Below are 25,070 nucleotides of genomic sequence, written 5' to 3' on the forward strand. Positions count from 1 at the left end.
TGCAGAGCAGATGCATCAGTAGTGACTCAGGCCTTTGGAAATTAATTATGGTTAACCTTCCAGGTTTTTGGTTTTTTTTTTTGTTAGTGGTTTTTTTTCCCTTGATGAAGGTGCAGTTGTAGGGACCAAGCCTGTGGCAAATTAATCCCCTCTTACTGCTGCTTGCCACACCTGTAATGAATGATTTTGATACATAAGGGTGTTTTGAAGCAGGTGACCCACAGCACACTTTGGGGCCCCATTTTCTTCCACCCCAGCAGGCAGGGTGCCCCCCTCCCTAGCTCTGGGTTTTGGGGGGCAATGAATCCGCCACAGTCTCCATGCTGTCTCCCATCACCTCTGTCTGCTGCCTCTTCCCATGTACTCCACATAAAAGCCTTGTCAGAACCCTTCCTAAAATGCTGTCCTTTTGCTTATTCTTTCAGGAAATAAATTTGACTGTCACTATCAGGCTTACTGGGCAGTTCCCCACAGCACCCTCTCCAAATCTTCTTCTCCAGACTCCTCCAAATTCTTGAAGATGTTGAGGCAGGTAGGATGCTGGAACAACTGCTCATGATTTGAACTGCAGCCATTTGACTCTGCTTTGTGTTGCCTCTCTGCCCAATACCTGGGAGGAGGTAACAGGAAGCAGTTTGGGCAGGCACCATCCTCTCCCCCTGCAGTGGGCAGCACCGAGCACAGCAGCTCTGACCAAAACCCTGCGGGGGATACCACAGTGCAGAGAATAATTAAAAAGCTGTGCTCGTTTCCCAGATGAGATACACTCCTGTAGTGTGTAAATCAGTCACAGTCCTGGAGGAATAATCCAGGCAGGATAATTGTGCAGGGGAAAGGCCCCAGGCGTGATAGGGGTTTGCATTAGCAATGCCTTTTCATCCATCTGTCTTTTGACCAGAGCTAAAGAGGGCCAGAATTTGACTTATAAGGATGTTTTGATCAACTGATTATTTTAGTGACAGAGCTCCTGAAGTACACACAGACACAAAATACCTTATTTGTGTACAGGAGTAGCCAGGAGCCAGGCACTGAAAGGTTTTCTGCTTCAAAGATTAATCTGTTTAGGATCTACCAGTTCCCTTTTAATCCTGGAGAATTCGACCATCATCTTGACTGGGGGAAATATTTCACCTTGAGTGTTTTTCCTCAGAGTACAGTGGAAGCAGAAACAGGCCAAAGAAGAATCTAGCTCAGAACAGGCATTAAATTATATAGTTTATTGTTATACTACCACTATGTATTAATTAGGCAAAAGAGGACCCAGAGTGCCCTGCTTGTGGCCAGGGCTTGATTGTGCTTTTCAAGTGTATTAGGAGCCCTGTCTGACTTCTCCAACATCTATCCTTTTTTTTTTTTTTTTTTTTTTTTGGTGTCATTAGGGGAAGGTTAAAGGTGCTACAGATGGCTGGTACCAAAAAGTATCCAAAGAATGATTATGAAAGCAATGCAAGGGTAGGTATATTCATCATGGAGTCAGAATGCTTTTCATGAGTTATATGAACATACGTGCTCCGAACAGCAGCTATGCTACTCCAAAGCATATTCCCAAATGCAGAGAAAGCACTTTGGTGCTATGGAGGAGAAAGAGTCTATGACAGACATCACCTATGTATTTTCTTTTTAAGAACATCTAAACTTTATTGAAGACTAACCACAGAACTGAAAATTGTTGGTATTAACACTCTAGGGCATCCGGTGTACTGGAGTCTCCATTCCTTATCCTGAATACGTGTTCTGGCTGACAAATTTTTGGGTGTTATTTTGCCTTCTAGATATTAAGATATTCTTTTGACATCTGGGAATATAATTAGCAGTTTTGCATGTGTTTAAAGCAAAGTAAACTTTCTTTGTGCCTCATGATGGTAAGAAGCAATCTTATTTATGAATACTGGCACCTGTCATGTTAATTTGTACAAAGTTTTTGATTTATCCTAAAAGAACACATTACACAGTGGATTTGGAGGAGTTAAAGGGAATCTGCAGGGTGACTTTAATCTTTATGTCTTTATATACTTGAGGGCATTTTACTGCACCTCTGCACTGCTTTCACTACACAATCATTTTCTGCTTTAGAAATGTAGCCATTTGGATCAATAGTTGGAGTACAATATATTGTACTTCTGATGGTAGCCTTGCAGGATTGTTAAGAAGCACCAGAGTAATTTCACTAAATGCTTGCCTACCCTCTGAAATAGATTTTAAAAGAAAAGTTGGCAAAACATACATTGTGCAAAATTTACAAGAGCCCTGATTAAACTGTACTTACTCCACTTACTTTTATTAAAACTAAATTAGGAAAAAAAGGAGGGAAAGGGATGTTCCTTGTTTGAAACATGGGTGTTTCAATAGGAAGCTGTAAGTATTAAGGACCAGGCTATCTGCCTCTAAATTTGTTGTAGCAGCAGTTTTAAAGTGCTGTGGAACAATGAATGTTAACTTGTTTGGAGGGATTTTGAAGGGAAAAATTTCTAGCTAATGTAATCAGTGTGTGTTTCCTCAGTTTTACTGAAAAGTAAGTAAGGGGAGGAAAAAAAAAAAAAAAAAAAGGCTGTTTGGAGACATTTGCTCAGTCCACAGCACAAAAAATAAAAGGGGAATCTAAAAATATACGCCCCTTAAAGCGTTAACAAATGTATCTTGCACGTTGCAGATTTTACAGTAAATTCTTTATCTATAAACAAACTGGGTTATCACAGCTGTTTATTGTACTGCTAGCCCTGATCCTAACCTTTATGTCTTTATTGCTTACATACCATTCCCTTGTTTATACGTCTGTACCAGCCTGTGCCCTTGAACTTGGCCCCTGCGAGCGCTGACCTGGGGCAGTGGCTCACTCAGGCGGGTCGCGTCGGCAATCAGTGAATGGGAGACGGGGCTGGCGGGCGGCCGATGGGCAATTAACACCCCGCCGAAGCCTCGCTGGCCACCGGGGCTGCCGGGGGGACAGACCACCAGCCACGGGGCTGGGAGCTGCCACCCCCCTGGCCAGGCTGCGGAGCATGGAGAGCAGGGAAAGAAAGAGCAAGCAGAGGAGGTGAAAGGAAAAAAGGGCAGGCAGGGTGCCTCTGCCTAGGGGTGGGATGCCACCAGTGCCCAGGAAAACTGGCTGGGAAGCAGCACAGGGGGGGCTGCATTAGGAAGGGAGTGATGCTTCACCCCTGCGAACTGTTCGTCCCCCTCCTCCCCTTTTAGCTGCCCAGCCAGGGCCTTGGCAGCATGAGTAAGAAATAAGAATGCTGTCCTCTTCTGGTCTTTATTTTTTTTTCCTTTCTTTCTTTCTCTCTCCTCTGGCTGATAAGCTGACAGCCAGGCTGCCTTGTTCTGATAACTCAGCAAAGTTTGGGTTTTGTATGGACAAACATCCCATGCCCTCCAACATCCTCGCCAGCAAGGCTTGAAGGGCAGGACGGAGTCAGCAGTGCAGGAATGAGCAGGGACAGGGATGTGACTGGGAAGATCTGCCTTCAGATCAATGACAAACTTCAACTGTAAGCCAAAAAGTACTTTAAAAAAAACCTGATGTCCCACATGGTGGATTTCAGGGCATAAAGGATTTTGACTCAGCTCAGTGGGCAGCACCAAAGTGTTTGCCACCAGCAGTGCAGCCAGGGCATGCTGTGACATGAGCCCAAGAAATGGACTATGAAATGTAGGCAGCATCCAACACACAGGGGTAAACCTGTGTCCGTGGGTACAGTGAGCCTTCTGCAGTGCTCCTCAGACAAATTGTACTGGCTTTGGTTTCAGTTAGTTGAATGGGATCTTCACTAAAATCAAACCTCCTGGTGAAAACATCTCCAGGTCTGAATCAAATCCTTCATTTGCTACTAAAAATAACATCAATGAATGGAAGAGTTCATGAATTCTCCCAGGGAAAAGATGATCCCATTAACCTACATTACAGCCATCACCATTAAGAGATACCATTTTCCTGCAATTCTCACACTGTCATGTCGGAGATGCTACAGTCCTCCTCATAATCTTGGAGATGCTACTGTCATCCCTATGATTGTGTGGTAAATCCTGGGAAATGCTGAATTTTTAACAGGCAGTTTTGCAGCCAAGGACTCTGTGGAATTATAAGGCCCAATCTGTGGAGTCTTGCACAAGTGTTTTGTCTGTTCAGGCAAAAGCCTTTCTCAAACCATGCTTTGGATCAGAGTTCTGGAACAGGATTGGGTCCCCTACCATCTCAAGTTACAGGGTTTTACCACATTTCAAGGTCACAAGTGGTCATAATCAATCTATACAGAGGATGTCAAGAGTTTTAATGACATACTATCTTGTTGTAGAAGTTGTGGATTCACTTTCTAAAGTAATGTATGTTTTGAGTGGCTGTTCTTCACATATCTGTTGATACTCAGCCACTGAAGTGGGAGTGCTAATGGCTACCTATATTTTGTGAGTAAGTTTAATGGAATACTACCAGTTAGAGAAATGAAATGTCATTGTTTCATATAAAGTATCTACATATATTTACATGGGCAATATTCTATTTTCTAAGTATATTGTTTACACATTTAGGATCCAATTACAAGGATTCTGGTCAGTTTAGTAATAAAATTTTCATATGTTCAGAAGCATGATTTTTCCTCAGCTTTTTTCTTTGTGTTGTTCTATCTATCAGCCCAAGATTTTATTTTGGTTTATTCTTGTGGGGTTTTGGGATTTTATTTTTTTCTTCAGAGGAAGAAACTTCTGAGAAGTCAGTGTGATTTTGCAGTGAAGGAGCCTGTGGTCCTCAGGACTCATAACTTGACTTAATTTGGTTTCTTAGTGTGACCATAAGCTAATAATTCATCCACTCCTTATGCCTCAGTTTCCCAGCTATAAGGTAGTGGTGACACATCACTCTCAGGAGTAACATGAAGATACATTCAGCATTTACCTGGTGTTCTCAATTTGGAAAAGGATGGTTTGAGAGAAATCTGTTGTTGGAAGTGAGTTGTTGGGAATTCACAAATCTCTCATAGTCTTAATTGTGGTGCCTGTTGCCCAGGGGAAGAAACTCTCCCTTTCCTTCTACCACATCAAAAGGCAGTTGAAAAACTCTTAGTAACATCAACAAAGCAAAAGGACTGGGGGAACTTTAGGTCTGAAAGCATGAGGACAAATCCTGCAACCTCAGCTTCCATTGCCACACTTCAAAAAAGGCAATAAATATTGTTTCTGACTAAGTATGCCTCCTGCAGGGCAGCTAAGTATCTTTCTCAGTTACATAAGGGTTAACTGAGGCCCTAAGAATGTGTTTGATATATTACCATAGCCCTGATGTAGCCATGAAAGAGTACCAGACAAACAGCATGTACTTCAAAATGTGCAGTTCTCATACCCGCCCATGAGAGATTTCAGTCTTTTTTCTTTTTCCTACCCTTGCAGGTTGCTTTTTTTTTTAAACATTTTTTTAAACAATCTCAGATCTAAAATTAAGGAAGTATGTATGTTAAAGGCTACACTAAAGCAGAACCATTTTTTCATAGGTTAAAAAAACACACCAAGTAATAAGATGTATATTTATATAACAGGAAGTCAGATTTATGAAAAATGCTGTTGCAGCTTGTAATTCCAGATGAAATGGGTCCAGTCTTGGGATAAGAAGTATTGGATGCTGACATGTAGTGATGTGCACGCTCCCCTGTCTAAGCTGAGTATGTTTCTAACTTTGTTCTAATTATCAATCACTTAGTTCATGTCAGAGCACTCACATTTAAATCAAGTTTTTTGTGCTGTTTAGACAGGTATTCTGTAAACACAGGGAGAAGGAGTGCTTTCTGGAGCCAGCAGGAACGGTTGCCTGAGTGGCTGCCTGAGTCTATTTTCTGTATGAACAAATTAAAAGCAAGAGTCTTTCATGCTAAATTTGTATGCCCCTCTGCACAAATAGCTCCATTTATTTAAGTATTTTCTGGTGGTGAGATGTTTTGGGACACAGGGGCTGATAAAACGCCTTAAATAAAACACTGCATGTCAAAGTAAAGTATAAAATTAAATTCTTTCTGTGTTGGGTTTGATGTTCTTAATTTAATCCCTAGTGGACAGTAGACTGCATTACAAAACCTTCACACATAATTTGGCAGAGTTTGGATGATTTGCAATCTCTCCCTGGCTCTCTCTGCAGAGGATGCCCCTGAGCAGATCCTGCATGGAGGCTGGGTGACCTCTCCTGTCTCAGGAGGGTGGTCTCCTCAGGTCACTGTTCAGGTCATTTCTGCCACAGAATAAGGAAGCTTTTGCTGTTTGTTTGCTTGTGTGGGTAAAGAGAAGACTTCAATTTCCAGCAGTACCAGTCTCTAACCTTCAGAAGCTAAGCAGTCACCAAGGGGGATGGGAAAGAGATGCCAGCAGAAAGTGCAGAGCAAAGAATGTGAAGAATTTGCTTATCTGTGGCAAGTTTCTGAGCGTGTTTGATTATGGTAATAAGGATACCTCATTAACAAAGGATTTTAAAGGCATGTACACCATTGATAATCAGCCCAGGCCAAAGTACAGCACACTTCTTAAACTTTTTTTTTCTTCTTTTTTTTTTCAATGGAATACGTTTGAAATATGGCAGCACTTTAGTGTGAATGTGGAATTTCACTTGATGCATGAGGGTGGGGCTGTGGCAGCTCAGGAAAGAGCTCTATCTACCAAAGATAAAGACCCCATTGCTGGCAAAAGATGACTGTAAAACATGCACAATTCCCAATCCTTAAAACTCTCCCTAATTGCAAATCTGCTCATTGTTTTAACTTATCTCTGCCAGTGCTGTGCTGAATTAGTCCTTTGGAGTCCCTGAATGGGATCAAGGGAAGAGAAGAGGAAAGGAAGGATGGGAATGAGAGTGAATGAGAAACAGAAGAGATCAAGATAGCCAGAGTAAAGGAAGGGGAGGGGGGTGTTAAGCATAATTGCCCTTTGGCTTCCTATGAATTGTAAAAGCTTTTGAATACCCTTGCTGAACCAGCCAAGAGAATGTTTTCTTCATTCCTGGTGCATGGGAGGTGTCTGGCCTGGTGCTTGGTGTGGGGGTGGGAGGCTGGGGGGTAGGAGAAGGGAAGGAAAGAAATGGTTCAGCAAGAATTTACCACCTCTGTTCAGAGGCTTTCTAGTGTGTCTTGCCTGGAAACTGGCCCAGTGAATGTCCCCTGCCACCAACATCTGTGCTGGTCTCTCATGTTAGTTGCGTTGCCTATCAGCCCCCACCCCCAATGCTGTTCCCCACTGGTGGGGTGGGAAATCCATCATCTTTGTGCTCACTCCCTTTTTTGGCTCGTTTGGCACTGAAGCAGGCAGCTGTTCTCACCAACAAGCAATTTGTAGGATTTACTCCAGCTGCACCTGATACCTGGAGTATTCCTATTTTTGCATCCTTATCTCCTAATGAGTTTATAATCTAGACCAGAACAGTACCCCAGCTGTCCTCTAGACTTCTTATCAAATGATTTTGCTATCAGACACATTCAGATGACAGACAAGCCACTTCTGGCCCCATGTGGGTTCCTGGGTGGCTGCTTTTTAGAATAGAAATGGACTTTAGCAGAAATTTTGTGTCATGTCAAACAGGAGAAAAATAAAAACTACCTACGCACAGGGCTCTTGAGGCAAATACTATACATGAGTATAGTATTTGGGTACTGGCTTCCCCACCCTAAATGAAGTGGATAGAACTCAGCGTTTCTTCTAGTGCCTTTGGGTTGAAGAAAGCCTTTTAACATCCACACACTTCTAATAAGCTAAAGCTGTAACGAGGGTTTTTCTATTTGTATTGCTCTTTTGTTGTCTCCTATGCGCATTTACCATTGATTTTTGCCAAACTCCCCTATACTGTAACTATGCAGTTATAAACTGGTGTTATTGAGGGGAATCGAGGAGAGAAAGAATAGCCATAAAATTACTGGTTGCAAACAAACACCGCAGCTCTATTTGGGCATTTATCAGGAACACCTGGAGATTATTCCATTCAACCTTCCTAATCAGTAAATCAGCCAGCCACCAGTTGTTTCCTTAGTCACCTCATACAAGAACGTAACAGCTGTTTGATTTACTTTTTTATGGTAGGAGATTCATATCCTGAATCATTTATATCTTTATTTTGCAACATTGAATTATTTCTTTTCTTTTCTCTCAGTGTTGCCTGCTATAAAAGACAGGAGGGTCTGCATGCACAAGGTGGCCTGATGTCACCTTTCAGGATGGTGCCCATGTGGAAACCAAGTGAAATTGTCTGGAGCTTTCTTAAGTAAACTGGGGCATCCCCTGAAGTCCAAGGGAGGGGGGGTCACTTGCCAACATAAGCAGGAACTGAAGGAAGCACAAGCACAGAGCTGAAGCTTTGCAAGCTCTAGAAACTCTAAAGCAAACGGCTTTCACTGGCTTGAGCCTGTGCAACAGCCAGCTACAACTGAATGCTTTATTGCCGTCTGGAAGTGTTTATTTTCTGAACATAAATTCAAGGGACAGATTCAAGGCATGTCTAGAAATAAAGCATATCATCATGTGAGCTAAGCTGACAAGGACAATTTACTGTACCCTGCATTCGTTCTGGGCCAATCGGAAGAGAAGAAGCTATTAACATCCTGAAATTCCCGCTGTTTGGCTCTCCCTGTCCCTTCACTGAACTCAGGAATGGCATGTATTAACCCCTTGAGGGCCTCACTTGCACAGCACACATCCAAAGAAGGGACACTTGTTTTGGTCCAGTAGGCATATGCAGTACGTCCAGCCCTTATTGACAGCAGCAGAAAACTACTTTAAAAGCCATGACATGGCCTGCGCTGTCTGGAGGCCCAGCACGGGGTTAACATCTTTCCCAGAGGCTGTTTTGGTGCTGTAGATGAGCATTGACTTACTGTTTAAATACGAGAGTTCACTGGTCAGCTTGACCTTGAATTCTCTTGCAAAGACAGGAACAAGTTGACATACTATTTGTGTTTTCAAGTGGCTGCAAAGTTCATGGAGTACAATGCAACTGCAGATGACATGGCATGAGCATCACTTAGAGTACAGAATGGAAAGTTCATTTCCTACTTTTTAAATCCTGACAGCAAGAAAAGTAACAAAACCAGAAGAAAGTCAGAAGGTAAAGGGCACAACAGCAGATATTACAGAGGAAAGGTGTCATTCATAGCTGGGAATGTGTTATAATAAAATCCACCAGCAAAAGTCCACAGAGGACTGTTTGCATAGCAGCATTACAATATCTATGTGTGTAATTAGAGGGAACACACTTTAAATCCATGCCATGGCTGCGACTGTTGGGTGTTTTACCTGCAGCCACCCTGCTTGAAGTATTCCTCCTAATTTTGTGAATGTCCTTGTGTAGGACAGCACAATCAGCCCAATTTGAACATTGAACCTGCCTCTGAATTTGATTTTCTGTATACAGCATTGCAAGAAGGAAGTGTAGGTAACTTAACTGGTCTCCAGCTTCTTCTTTTCATCTTGTCCCCTCTCTACATGGTAGGAGGTACAGATTCAGCACAGCAGCTCATTCCTGCCTCTTGCTCCTGGGGAAAAGCTCAGATTTGCCCCTCCAAGTTCCTGCGTGAGAAAATGTAGGCTGATGCCTCATGGAGTGCACGGGGAAAGGGAAGCCTGAGAAGAAAACTCCATTACCAGTTTCCCTAGGTTTTCTTTTAAATTGAGGCTGGCTTACATATAGCCTGATGAAGCTGAAGGCACAGTAGAAACAGGCACTCCTGCAGCCACAGACCTATAGAGGCAAGAGCAAAAGCAAAAGCAGGCACTGGATCCTAGGTCATGGTCATCCCCTCAAACAGCTTCTCTGTTTATCACTGTGCCTAAGAACACATGGAGTAAATCCACACATATTAAAACCACACACGCTCCCCCAGCAGTCTGGTCCTATTTTTCATTTGGGCCTCAGTCATTCCTCTGTATTTTGGCATGGAGTCATGCAGCAGGATCTCTCTGCTGTATTGGCATAACGTTCACAGCTGTAATCAAAACATTTGTTCTCCCATCTTCTCCCAAATCACTCAGGGTCTCCTTCTCCCACCAGGGAGCCTGTCTCATTTCTTCCCTGGCCACCACATCTGGTTTTAAGTATTGCAACCTTCACTACTGACCAGAATAATACAAGAACCACAAAGAATCATTTATCTGGCATGACATATTTTATGTTCTTGTGTAAGTTTTCCTGAGGGATTTCTTAATGTCCAACTGGGTGACTGTAATGACACCAAGAACTCAAAATCATAGGTATCATCTTAATTACAAGTCCTAAATCACTCAGCACAAAGACAAAACTGAGTGAACGTAACTTTTCTGAAATTAAGATACTATATTGTCTCACCAAGGTCCTTTCCAAGAACCCTTTAAGAGCAGAGTGGTTTGGGGCTGAAAGGATCCTAGTACTGAAATGGATCTTAATCTTTCATTACTATAGAAATGTTTCTGTGCTTTACAAATACGCTCCCTGTTTCTTACTTTGAGACTATCCTAATCTCATATTAGCCTTCTGAGCAAAGGTCAGGAGTGCTGGAGTGCAGGTCTTATTGGTTCAATTAAAGGAAATAACACAAAATCACACAGGCTGTTGCAGAAGTCTTTGTCAACAACTTCCTGAATACGGAGTCTGTTCAGGCATGAGCTGTCTATACAGCCAGATAATATTGCTATTAGAAACACATTAGTGTGAAAAATTAAAATATATATACACACATCACTACTAATAGATACATTCATCTCAAAGCTTTCACTGTAAAAGTGTGGGACTAGTGCTTCTGATTAATTATTAATGTTTTTCTTATTCTTTTTTTGGTGTGTTTACAACTTGGAAATACCTCTCTCTCTCTTTTTTTTTTTTTTTTCCCAAATGGTTGCAAATAACAAAGCTGAGACAGCTATACTAGTAGCTGTTGCACTGTTACTTGCTGATGTCTTTAATAATAATGAAATGTTAAGTATACTTTACTAATAAATATTTTGAAGTTAGAAAACTGGCAGGTACATAGGGAAGGCACTTTGTGTTAACAGTTGATAGTACAGTTGTTACATTCATGAAAACTGGGGCTAATGTATTTGTGTAAAGATCCTCTTTTTAAAGTGATTTTCCTTTCTTTCTTTCTTTTTTTGTTTGCGTCCTTGTGCCTGAACATTTGACCCTGAGGGAGTAGGATGGAAGGATTTTTTTAAACAGCAGAGAATTGTTAGGATTTTTTTAAACAGCAGAGAATTGTTTATTTCAATTTTCTCCTTTTTTTTTTTTTTTTTTTTTTTTCCCTATTTAGCCTTTTTTTACAGGTAAATCACTTGCAATATGGGAGAATCTCAGAAAGTTCAGAGGCTTAGGGCAGGAAACGCCTTCCCTCTCCCCCAGAGTTTGAATTCAGAGCTATATTTATCTGAATGCTGTCATTCCCCCGCTTTTCCTTCTCTACCTCCTTCATTACATTCCTCCCTCTTCATTCCTAGCCATCCAGATCTTATCCTTTCCTTGACCTGCAGCTCCCCTCCCCTAGACTTCTACCACTCTAAAATGTCCAGAGGCTACAGCTGAAGGTGGTAGTTTCTCCTAATTTTTAAATTTATTATTATTATTATTATTATTATTATTATTATTATTATTATTATTATTATTATTATTATTATTATTATTATTATTCCTGGGCTGTACTATAGCAAGAAATGTTCTATAATCCTTTGCCCTCAGAAGCTCTCTCCATCTACAGACATGAAAGGCAGGTTTGGTGTGCCCTAGGATGAAAAAGGCAGCAGTGGTGCCTGGCAGAGAAGTCCAGGCTTGCTCATGGTTTACTGGGTGCAAGTGCTTGCCAGTGATCCAACAAAGGGCCTAGGTATGTATGGGCCATTGCAATTTGTTTTAGGTAAAAGGATTCAGAAAAAGGTGTGGAAGATCAGGCAAATTTTCAGCCTGCTCCTGCTTTCTCTGAGACGTTCTGTGCATTTGCATCCCTCATCACTATTTTGAATTGGTCTGTCCTGGTAAGGAATAGGAAGAGTTCAACAAGATCCCTCTCTTTTTGTTTTTGTTTCCTTTTTTTTTAATAATATTGTAGTCTTGCACTGTGGCTATTCCAGTTTTTCACAGAAGTGGCAGGCAGCCAAAGACTGGAGTCATTATTTGCAAACTCTAAAAATAGAGTCAAGATTTATAGGAAGAAAACAGTTATGTCTTGTTATAAAACCATGAATAAGGATTGGCACGAGTATAATGGTTTATTCTTTTTTTTTTTTTTTTTGATATTGCTTATTGTACATTGCACTCTATCTTTCTCTGAGATACACTAGATAGTTATGGTACAGAAACATTTCCTTTAGTTGAAAGTGCTAGGGAACTGCAGTTTATGTGTTGTAAAGGCTGGACTATTCAAAAGAAGCGATAAGAGATGAGGTAGCCCCTGGGAATTTTGTGCATTGTTGGGATAGACAGTTGTTTTTTAAAAAGTATTAGTGATGATCTTCTGCAGGTCACTGCTAATAATGATTACATTCAATGTGTCTCTTTGCCCAGCATAGAGGCGCCTCACAAATTGCACTTCTGGCTAATATTTCTCGTTATTATAAACTGTGAACATCAAATCTTTGATCTAACTAATGTTAATAACTACACACACTGTGTCCTCCCTCATATGCTCTGGTGGGGCAGCAACAAAGGGAAGAAAAAAGGGGGGAAAAAAAGGAGAGGGAAAGCATAGAGAACAGGAGGGAGAGACTTTCACAAAGAGTTAAAAAGGCCTGATGAAATCCTTACAATGTACACCATATGGCTTGACATTTACCAGATTAGTTAAACATTTCTACTGGGGATAAATATTCCTGCACATCGATGTAAAGAAATTGCATGAGACAAGGGCACATACAGCATATTTATGCCATGGAGTAATCTTTTTTTTCCTTTTTTTTCTTTTTTTTTTTTTCTATTTTCCTCCCCTTTCCTAGCAGAATACAGTTTACTGAACATATAAGGGCCAAATGTATGAAACCCAAGTGAGCTCCAACTCCTGTGCACTCCTGAGCTGCTTGCTAAGGTGGCTGCAAACACTAGACGCTGGCCAAAATCACCTCAAATGCACTTAAACCTCTCACCCCAAAAAGTTTTGAATGAGCAATCTTGCTATAAAAAAAACAAACCCAAAAACTAAACTAAAAGCAACCAACAAAAAACAACTAAGAAAAAAACCTCCAACCACAACTCTGTGTAGAGGCTATAACATTAGTTTGTCCAAATCTATTTCAGGACTCAGGGTGCCTGTGGAGAGATGGCTGTGATGTCTGCCAAACTGATTTGAGGCGGGTTGATGCAGAGGAGGTGACTGCTGGTGCCCGTGTCTGGTGTAGACTACTCCGCTCCTTGGTGAACAGCCCTAAAGCCAGAGATTTCATTTGATCTTTGCAAAGGCTAACATCTGTCTGCTGTCATTTTAGTAAGATTGATGACAGGCTGGGATAGGGGAGGAGGAGGGGGAGTGCAGCGGGAGGAAGGCTGGTCCCCACAGCCCTGACGGCTGTGGCTGAGCCTGCCCTGAAGTCACTGGCCCAGACCCTCTGGTCGGCTGTGGCAGTGGCAGGGAGCTACTCCTGCTCCACTCCCGCAGTAATTGCACTGGGTTGTTACAGCAGATTGTGGGAACTCAGAGACATAAAGGCAGCTTTTTGCACCTTATATATCTTAATAGATTATTCGCGTCACAAGCGACACAGAGCGAAATGTTATGACAACCATAAGAATGTAGTTTACTGTGGCTTAATGTGGCTGGGCAGTGTAGGGTAAAGCTATCAAAAAATATATTTATTTTTTTTTAAGTTTCCAAGAGAAACTAACCAATGTGGACATGCAGCTATTTTTATGTGAAGGCTCGACTTTTGGCAAACTCTTTCCAGGCTACAGGAGAAAATGCTTGCTCTTTCTATTAGTAGTAGTATCACAGTGCCAAACTAAAAATCATATGCTTTCCCACTTGGAAGCTTCCTTGAAAGCTGGTGTCTGAGTTGATGTAATAGGGGAATCTTCTACAAAGGACACATGTCCCAAATGGGGCTGTCAGTTTCTGGCTGCAGCATGCAATATGCCTTGGAAAAAAAAAAGAAGCTTTCATACTTGGGCAGGATGAGGTCCATGTATCGTTTTCCATGAATGAATGAGTGAATGAATGGCTATCAATGCTGAAACTTGATCTTATGGAAAAATCCTAGAGATCTGCGTTTCACCAGGCGCACGTTTGTATACAAGGATCTTGGTGCTTCTGGGGAAGAACTACAGTGCACTATGGAAGAAATGCATTGTGATAGGGCTCCTGCCTTTGTGGAATGGGAAGATAGAAATGTACCTGTGGATTTTAATCCCTGTATTAGATTGGAAAACATTGAGACAAGGGCTGGAAGCAGTCCTGGATCTTCTCTGGGAGCTGGAGGGGAGACAGGCGCATTAGCTGGTAACATTAACAAGCTGGAATTCAAAATATGCTTGACCTAAAACTCCAGGCTGGGATGTGTACAGACCTGGAGGAATGCTTGGCTCCAGCCCCTCCTGTTGAGATTTACAGTGCCAAAACTGATGCCATGTGGACTGAAATTATGCAGTGTCCCATCACAAGAAAATGACTTTGCATGAGGATGGGATTTCAGCTGTGGCAAGGGAAAATATCATAAAGAGAATGAAAATAAGCTGTGCACTCTTTATTCATGTGGGCCAGGGAAGAGACAAGACTCTCACCCAGTTGGAAGGGCTGTCTTGGGCCCCACATGAACTTTGTGCTTGGGTGATCATGGGTTCCTACACTGATAAAGAGTAAGACAGGGAGACAAATGCATGTAAAGAAGAAAATAAGAACAGATAATGGATCAGCATAATTCACAGTATATTTCCTCTTAGTGATGAAAAACTAAGAGTGAGTTGTAGATCTTTCCTCCAATTGGAACAGAAATTTCTTTCCAAATAATTTATCCATAAGATACTGAGAGATTATTTAGCTCTGCATTGGTACTAATCTGGCTCTTTGCAATTTGGTCACAGTCCTTCTCAGTCCTTTCCAAAGGTGAAAATGTGCTGGTAGGGACCCTAAAAAGTAGAGACCCTGTCAACTGCAGCTCTTGGGGAAAATAGTTTTTGCTGGAGGGAGTTGAGGTTGTGTTTATTCCAGGATTTCAGGTAAATGTAACACAGCTATCTACCAGAGTTTAAATCTTCATTTATTCAGGTCCTTAAAGTATGAGAAGTGATCTCTGCAAGTGTTACAAGATCTGTTTACTGCTCTGGGGTATAATTAACTTAAAAAAACCCCAAAAGGATGCCCATATGAAGAAAACAACCCCATCTGACAACTTTGATGTAGGTAGAGCTTCTACCTTTGACTGCTCCAGTGCTCAGCCCTTTCATCCCTGCAGTCAGGGATGGATAATATTTACCTGTCTTGGAGATACAAGATATGTACAGTACACGTGTGTGAGGGCAGGTAGCTTGGACTCGAACAGGGAATTCAGACTGCAGCAGCATGATTTTGTCATCAGGGAAAGATTAGAGCACCTGGCTTTACAGCTAGAGTAGAGAAATGTTTTCTGTGTGATTGGAAAAGCTATATTTACTGTTAATAATAAAGTTGTCACTATTATTTTTACAAATTTATTTGCTGAAGATCTGTCCTTCAACCCACTTCCCCTGAGGGGCTGGGCTTTCTCCTGAGGTGGAGCTGCTGGAACCTGCTGGAAGTGGCCATGGCCACTCCTATGGCAGCTCCCACTTCTCCTTACAGTGCCCAAACTCTCTAAAGCACTGCCTCCAGCATGAAGAAATAGTGGAGACAGGCAACGAGACGAGAGCACAGTCAAGCTGGGGACAGAGCCCACGTGGGTGTGGGAGCAAGGGGCCTCACATGGGTGGGGCTGGGTGCCGTGGCTGTCTGGCAGGGCGTTTTGCCTGCAGAGATGCTCCTGGGTCAAGAGGATTCATGTTTCTGCTAAACACTATGGTGAATCTCCTTCACCTTTTGCAGTCTCAGCTGGAGCCTTTGGTGTCATGGTTTTCCCCGTAAAACCCTTGCTTTTGAATCTTAAGAGAAATCTTCACAGTGGTCTGTAAATCCTGATGTTCTACTTGTTGTGTTTTATGAGTTTTCCAGTAAGACACGGCTTTGGGGATTTGTCACTTGGGGGATCAAACACCTCTTAGGACACAGCAGACTTGGTCTGTGGCGGGGAAGAAGCCAACTGTCCCCATATTGTCTAAATGAGCTTCAGGTTCAGTACATTAATGTGCTAATAAGGAAGTCTTGTGTTCCCACACTGTTCTTAAAGGCATTCTCACACTGCTGACCTGACCTCTTTAATCCTGGCTTTCCTGAAGGAAAAGCTGATCCATCAGGCCTCCTGTATCTAAAATGGGATGAAAGGAAGCAATGGACCTATTTCTACGCTGATGTTTCTCAGGTACCTCAAGCAGACTTATTCTTTTTGTACTCATCTCTCATTTAACCGTGAAGGAAAAAAAAAAAAAAAAAAAAAGGGAAGGAAAAAACTACCTAGATGTGAGGGCTCAAATCACTGAGGATGAGAAACAGCAAAAGGAAATAAAGAGGTCACACACCTAAGTTAGCTTATGATTAAAAAGAAATTAGTGGGGCTATTTTTAATTTGGTTAAATATATTACTTTCTATTAAAAAGGTCTTTATATTTCACCAAGTATGAGATGAAGTGTGTCACGAGAGGAAGATTTTTCAGTTTTACTCTCTTTTCTCTTAAACAATTAGAAGTCAAACAAACTCCACTGAAGTCACAAATGTGAAGTCAGCAGAAATGGCTGCAGAGTGAGACTTTTCTTCTGCAGTGCAGCATGGTCACCTTCCAGTTTGCAAGAACTCAGGAAAGAAAAATGTAATCTATGTGCAATGGGTACACTGTGGGTGGGCCTGTGGTACCATATAACCCCCCCAAATATTCAGCCTCAGAATGTTGTGCATCCTTGAAGGAAGGAAAACACTGAATCCCTGCAGCCCAAGGCATTTGAGCTCCAGCCCAAGGAGCTGTTGGGAGCCCTCTTGGACGCTGAAGTGCACCTCATATCTGAGCCGTGCTGCTAGAGCTTATGCATTTTTTTGTTAAATCTGCTCAGCTATGGATATTTTCAGGCTGCATCTGACAGAAATTAGAAGGGATAGCTGTAAATAAAGTTTTGTAAGGCCAGAAATCTATGACAGAGATTTTTTTTTTTTAATCAGAGCATGAGATAAATGGTGATCCAAGTGTTTAAGACTTTCCATTAGATTGCTTTGTTTTCCTTTTATTCTATATATTTTCACTTCTGGAATTACTCTTTTGTTAAATGGAGTGCCTTAAGAGTAAACAGCAATTGGGTTCGTCTCTGCAAGCCAGTGAGGATGTGAGGGAAATCCACCATAATGTTTCAAAATAAATAAGGAAAGGTTTGGCTAGGAATTAATCGCAAAACTCCAAAACAATGCAAACACCCTCAGGTTCTTGTTTTATTCCTAGCTGGGCAGTCAGGCCAGAGTCAGTGAACATTTCACCAAGTCTTGCTAACCTTCTGAGCTGAGTTGTGAGAAATTGTTCTTGACATCACATGAGCTGGGCCACAAGGCAGGACTAATGTGATATTTGCTGTCGAAGGTTTCCTAGGAAACATGCTACTTAGAGTGCACAGCCCTCCCTGCCACCCTTCCTGCATCCTCCAGTTTCACCCGTTCCCACAGGTTTTGCAGAGGGCAGTCATGTCCCCTCTGACCTCGGACACCCTGAGCTCAGACCTCCCGCTACAGCGCGATGCTTCCCAGCAGCCCTGCACACCCAGCTGTGTGGAGAGTGGTTGTGGAGAATTTGAAGCTCACCCACCTAATTACCCTTTTTATTTTTTCCTGGGAGTTATCCCTTTCCCTCGCTTTTTTCCCCCTCAGCTCTCTGCAATGGCAGAGGTGAGAAAGCTAGGCTATATGCTATAGGACAAGCTGGGGAGATGGAAGTTTGAGCCTTCCCAGCTACCTTAACCTTTCCTGCCAAAGCAAAGCTAGTGGAAAAAAAGTTAGGAAAATCAGCAAATAACTTTAAACTTCACTCGTCACAAGGCTCCTCATCTTTTGACTGCAGTCTGCAATATAGTAGCTGCTATGGTACATAACCTGTAGGGATTTTTCAGCTGAATGGGGTCCCCCAATTCATTTCCACTGTTTCATCTGGCGGCTGCAGATACTGTCCTTAACATCAGACCCACAAAAATGATTCCTGTCATTCGGGTCAAACTTTTCAGCCTTGCTGCTGGGAGCAGCAGGATAGTTCCCATTGAGGATGGGATGAATGGACTCAGTTCACCACACATGTTAAATGCAAATCCTTAGATGGAAACTCATGGTCAGCTTTTTCCGATGCTATTTTCAGAACTTCTACAAAAGACTGTGCTGTGATTATATGTATTCATGATATGTATATCATGTATTCAGCTCAAACAATATTTGAATGATGCATTTAGAATCCCTCCTAAAAAAGGACCATGCCTCTGTAAACTGCATCATATTTGCAAAAGAGGAAAAAAAATCTAGCTTGCTTTTCCTTTCTTTCTCTCTTTCTTTTGAATACATCATTTCATAAGGCTTTAAGAATTGGTGTTAATGCTACATTACACACAGACACACTTCTCCATAATTATATGCATTTGCATGTATGCCATACATAAACAACTGTATGGAATCCCAACTCTTCATTGTTAAGTTCGTCTCCATATTTCTCATAGCAAAGACGCTCTGGATGTCAAACAGTTGGGGTTTTTTCACTCTGTTTCACTGAACTATATAGCAAATGCAGCAAACAAAATAAAGCATTGGTGGGTTGGGTTTTTTTGTTTTATCCTACCTCCTCTCTGGACATTTAGAACTACCTATTTTTCTCTTGTTTTCACCACTGATAAAACACCATTTTTTTTTACCCTGTCATTAAGTGTCCTTCATGTTACTAATATTGATTTCCCCAGCTGCTCGAAGGCCGTGAGTGTCACCTCCATGATGCCCCCTGCAGCCACTGACTTGGAAAACAGGAGACCTGAGGTTGCTATGGCCAGACATTGGTTTCCCACATGGTAGGCAAGAAGACAAGTAGCCTTAAGTCACTGGACTGTCTGATTCATTTATCTCCGTGATGCCATTCACTTCACCTTATCGCATGTTTGTGTAGTGAAGCTGTTATGGCCAACATGCCCTATGGGCCTTGTCTTAGTAATGAAAGCGCAGAGGGTGGAAAAGAAATTCCATGCTCGATTGTCTAGCTCTGTCTTCAGTTTCTGATGGCATCCAAAAGGTTGGGCTGGCTTTTAGACTGGCTTTTCAGGGTGCTTTCAGATTCAGAAGCTTAGCATGTGCTGGGCTCTGCAGTGCCAGCAGGACTTTGCTTGTGTAAATCTGGACAGAATTTGGATCTTTGTGGCCAGAGAAAAATAACTAGTAATACTTTACTCTTTCTGTTCAAACCCAGAAAAGGTTCCTCCAAGCATTAAGACTGCAGGACAGATGATGACAGTCAGCTTCAGAGAAAAAGCATCAGCATCTGCATAAAAGCCTTAGATCTGTACCGACCTTTTAGATCAGGACTTTTCAGGGTAGAGTCACTCTTCTCTTGAATGAAAGCAATGGAGGATGTGCAAATTAACCTCTGCCTGTGAGGTGCCACCATGAAACCATATTGCTTATAGAAGGAAGAACTTCTCTAGATTGTAATGTAAGACTCTGGTGGGTCACACAGACAATTCACTCATTTTCCAAGCACTTTAAGAATGTCAGTCCTCATAGCACCATGAATGATATATATCAGGGGATATTGTTATCCCCTGTTGCCAGCTGAGGAAGGGAGGAAAGGAGATTACAAAACCACAACTTGAGTTATTGTTGGAGGTAGGACTGGAAGTCAGGATTTCCTGGAGTTTACCACCCTTCACTTCTCCCTCCATCGGTATAATTAGCAGTGTCCTGGATCTCTCTTGATGCCATGCAAGAACACATCTGAATACATTCTTCTTTGGAAGTATCTATCACGGGGTCATTGCTGTTGTGCACTTCTGGCTGTTAATGATCTGTTATCTGCAGTGAAATGCTCACTAGTACTCTGTAAATCATGAGCAGACGTAAAGGCATCTATCTGTATGTGACTGCCAGTTTAATCTCTCTGGATTTCTGAAATTAGCTACCTGTAAAACTTTGAGACCCATGTCTTGGGAAAAAAGTAATCCTTGCAGCTGAATTTTTCTTTTTTTTTCATTCTTGGCTGCTAGCCGGTCCGCTGGATGTCTTACATCCTTGAGATGAACTTAGTGCAGTCCTCATTGACCTAGCAAGCCATTTTTTCCCTGATGACAAGCTGGGATCACATCTTGTAATGACTGCTGCAAGATTGTCTTGTTAGGGAAAGGGCTAAGGTGGGATCGTCTTTAATGACAATGAAAGCACCTCATAAAAATCTGATTCTTCGGTTTTACAGGCATGGCTCTAGAATTCTAGCTGGTGCAGACTTAGTAAATCAGTCAGTCAAAAATTATATCTGTTGAAGTATAATGTTCATGGCAGTCCAAAAACCTGAACATGTAGGTGATTTGGAGGGCATTTTGTTAACTCTTTAATTGGTCATTTGAGTGCTGGAGGTAGTAGCTAATTGCCTGTAGGTCAGAGTAGTCCTAGAGCTTAGGTAAATGTATATTGTCATATGTCACATTTTCATATGGCTCCTTTGCACAGGTTGGTAAAAATGATTGCTGCATAATTAAAATTAAGACAAGGTGGGAAAAGTGATTCAATTAAACCCCTGAAGCCATTGCACAAATTATCTGAAGTACCAAAAACTAATGAATAGTTAAAACTAGTTTTATCTTTTTACTCTTCATTCTTGAATCCTGAGGGTATGAAAATGGCTGGAGTGTCTTTTGAAGTTCTCAGGGGTAAATTTTTGGGTGGGCAGTGCAAGTATGAGTCAGCGCAGAGGAATCCAGGCCTTTTAAAATACCAGCACACAGAAACTTTGTTGCCTAGTTGTTTTGAATTGAAAATAACCAGACCTTAGGCACAAGAGACTTTTTGGTGTCTCCACCAGCCCAGAATTATTTTGAAAACATCTGCAATATTTCACTCTGCATGCAGCAGGTATTATATACCAGGAAGGGTGATGACAGTAAAAATAAATGAGATATGTTGTAACCAAAACATCCCAAGTTTTACATCATGCTTTTCACAACCCTAGCAAAGCATCCTGTGCTTTGACTTGACGGCTAAAGGCATGTGGTAGTTTTACAAATGTCTATTAGTATGAACAAATATGTTCCATTATTAGACAGCGTGCCCCTGCCCCAGACTCCTGGAGCAAGAGGTGAGTTAATATGGCTTATAAAATACAGGAGTGCTTCAGGCACAAGCTATGGAAATAAGAGCCCCAGCTAAGCAGGAGGTCTCATTACATTTGGTGGGGCAACTTACTAGAGGCCTGAACATGAGTATAAAAGCTGCCTCCCAGCTAAGGCTTTTTATAGTTCCTGTCTCAGGGCAATACAACTTTAGGAGTTTTAGAGCACCAAGGTCTGCACCTTTAGATACTGGCAGTGTGCTAATTCTGGCTGGGTGTAAAATGAGAGGTGAATGAGGGAATTAAGATGCATACGTTTGCGCTTTCCCTGTGCTTTTGAGCAGAACTGTTGAAAGTAGTGGGACACTTAGGAGTTGTGCTTTAGCACAGTTGGGGTTTTTGTTTGTATGTCTCTCTGCTGCTAGCTGTAAGCCTCCATTTCTGAGAAAGAGAGTTTCTTGGCCAGGGCTGCCAGGATTGTGAGTGTGTGCACCAAGAGGACCCGATAAATAGAAACCGTATAAACAGCGCATCTTACATGGAAATAAAGAAGGTCTTGCTAGTCTTTTGTTAGAGCAGATCCTGTCCTGGAAGATTTTTAGGATATGTTCTAGTAAAGATTGCTTCTAGCCATCTAAGCAGAGGTGTCTGTAGGCGTTGCCTCTTTTACACAGGTGTTGTAGGTGTATAGTTTAGAGGAACCACAATAGTGTCTTTTTATGCTTCCACCTCTTTGAATGTTATTCTTGCTCAGCATTTGAAAGTAACAGTTCTAAACCCCATTCTGATGCTTATCCAAAGCTTAATCAAAAACTTTAAATAGCAGCTAGTTTATTATCAGATGTAGCATATTCGTCTAAGTGCTAGCTTTATCAAGCCAAGAAAATTCCTGCTGAGGATCGGGATGATTCAGGGTATAGTAGGTTATGAAAACATGATGACATCAGCTCATTAGATGAGTCCTTCACCAATGGATAAAACTTCTGTAGGTAGAAAAAATAAACCTTCCTGAATATTTCTGTGAATCAAAATCCCAAGAGATGCAGAGAGCAGAATAAAGGAGAAAACTGAAACACAGGAGGTGTTCAAATTACGTGAGGTCTTTCCCCTGCTTTCTAGTGGAAAAGCAAACAGCCAAACATTGTCAGGAGTGTCCTAAAGAGACAAATTTTTTAATACACAAATGTCTCTCCTGGTGCTGCAATCTCCCCACCAAAATACTTTCTGAAGTCTGTTTTTGGTGTATGTTCAGCCTAGATTGTTGGTAATCAGAAACAAAATTTCCGCTGTTTCTTAGCTGCAGTTCAAGAAAAAGCTATGTGATGAAACAGGGTGGTTTTCTGTAGCTTTTTCTATATAGCCTTGGCATGAGACCACTCAAATGCCAGGTAAGGTATTGCTTGTGACAAATCTGGGTTTTCCTTCCACTCCAATGCATCAGCAACACTCTGTAGTAAATGCAGATTGAGATTTCAGGCAACCACCAACAAAAGAGCAGATTATGATATAGGCTGTTGTGGATTGCACTGAGAGAGCATTGACATTTCTGCTCTGCATATAGGAATGTAGAAAAGACTGAAGAGTGTTTGGGATACTGTTGTGGATTCCATATATATATGTGTGTCTGTATACATATATATATATACAAATATAGCATTGCATTATTTTTATGTAGATGTATATGGCAAAAGCATACAAAACTAATACAAGACATAAAAATTATTAAAAGACATTATGTGACAGATTCACATTTTTTCCTCTTTGTATAGAGAGCAATTCAAGGTTATGGTGCCAAATTCATCTTTCAAAAGTGCCTCACTGACTACAGAAGACTTGGATCAATGCCCTATATTTACTATAAAAATAATATTTAAAGATATTTAAAACTAGTATTTCTATCTGTTAATATGGACCTTGTCAAAGAAAAATGCTAGCTATTGCTACCAGCCAAGTCCGTTCACATGTCAGACCCTGCAAATAACAAGTGTATGGAAAGACTTAAAAAGTTTGCTTGAAGATGCAATCAGTATTGCTGGTGGAGATGTGAGGAGCACAACCCCTGCCTGCTAGGCTTTGTGGAGAAGACCTACACAATGTACTTATGATCAAAGCAGTGGATGGTAAAGGAATGTATTAGGGCTTTGGAGAAAGTGCTTTAAAAGCCTCTGGAATTACAAAGACAGTCAGAGAGACTTTCCATGGGCTTTCTGGAAGTGCCCTGTGAGTCACTGGTAGCATCCCCTGGGAAATGAAGGAGCCAGTAAGAAGATGGTAATGGCCTATTAAATTTGATAGGACATGCTTTGGTGGTGAGTGGTGAGACCATGGCATTTCCATGTGTTTTCACTAGCTAGCAGCAGAAGGACATGCACATTGCACTTCCTTTGGGGTACATTTTATGTGCAGCAAGATGGGGATGTGAAGGCAGCTGCCTTCTCCCAGAGGGCCTGGAAGCACTGAATTTCCCTCTGGACTGTCACTCCTCTTGATATGCATCAGTGTTTTAATGGTATTCTCTCATAAAAAGGAGGTTTAAAATTTTTTTTTTTTTTAGTACATGACACAAACTTAAACCTTATTACCAGTGAGTCTGGGGACCCACCATGTTGTCTAATGGGGGTACAGCTCTTGCTCACATTACCTCATGTATAGGGACCAAACAATACACTGCTTGAGGCAACAGTTCTTGTCCCAACAAAAAAGCAGGGATATAAGTGATTCCTTTGGTAGTGTAATTACCCAAGGATGCATCTGGAAAATAAAGTCTGCAGAGCTAATTGCACTAATGTTACAGGCTTTGCAAGAGCATAATGTTCTCTGTGTGTTCTCACCTTCTTCTGGCTTATACAAAAGACTCTGTTGGATGCCGAGGAAGGGACTAAGTTAACAACAATCACTATGCAAAGAGAGATTAGGCAGGAGTAGTGGAATTGGCTTGATTACTTTTGACAACATTATGACTTTGTTTTCCTCCCTAAAGTATTTTGTTGTAGTTTTTTTTTAGTAAAATAAATCACAGCTCATAATCACAGCGCTATACAACCAAATACCCTGCAATGTTGCAATATTTGTGGTGGCTTGCAATTAGCCTTGATAACCCAGTGGATGGAGGGTTACATTTGTCGTGGGTGGAATCAGAAATAACATGCATCTTTGTGTCTACTTACCTATGACAAGATTTCTTCATTCAGATGCAGCCCAGGCTGAATTTAGCTATCTTGGCCTTGATATTATCTATGTGGCTAAAATTGCCAGTCCATTTACCCTGGAAATTATTACCATGGTGCACTGCCAAATGCACAGTTGTATTGTTCCTTCACTTCATGCTGTTGTGTTCTGAATTAAATGTACCTCTGAGTCTTAAGCAAGTCTAGATTGAGTGGGTTTTGTTTAAAAGAAATTACTGAGGAGGGGAACACTTTTCATGTTCTTTCAGAAACTACCAATAATCTTTATCATTTACTTCTAGCCTAAGTAGTTATGACTTAATAGATAATACGGAAGTAAAAAGGCTTAAGTAAGAATTCAGGTGATGTATCACTTGAATTTATAGTGGGAAATCTGCTTTAGCACAGGCTAGAGCAGGTGTCTGAAAATCCTAATTTTTTTTTGCACACATGGCCAGAGTTCAATGACTAATCCATGTCTGTGAGCCATAAAACATGGATACTACTTAGACCTTATATAGGTACTGAAGATAAGTCTGTTGATGATGTAAAGATGAAGGTTATCTTGTCCTTACCTACATCAGTAACGGTTTGCTTGGAAATTACATAGAGACTTT

The 25,070-nt window shown here is 41.4% G+C and overlaps 1 long non-coding RNA gene across 1 annotated transcript in view; it reads left to right on the forward strand.

Annotated features, from left to right (window-relative positions):
- Positions 1–223: 223 nt before the first annotated feature.
- LOC139794580 (uncharacterized) overlaps positions 224–25,070 on the forward strand; it is a 72,952-nt gene continuing 48,105 nt past the window's right edge. Inside the window, exons 1-2 of the long non-coding RNA XR_011725184.1 lie at positions 224–532; positions 1,380–1,452. This is a non-coding gene — a long non-coding RNA (uncharacterized lncRNA). The remainder of the gene's footprint in view (positions 533–1,379; positions 1,453–25,070) is intronic.

This window comes from Heliangelus exortis, chromosome 3, assembly GCF_036169615.1.
Source record: "Heliangelus exortis chromosome 3, bHelExo1.hap1, whole genome shotgun sequence".
NCBI classification, from domain to species: domain Eukaryota; kingdom Metazoa; phylum Chordata; class Aves; order Apodiformes; family Trochilidae; genus Heliangelus; species Heliangelus exortis.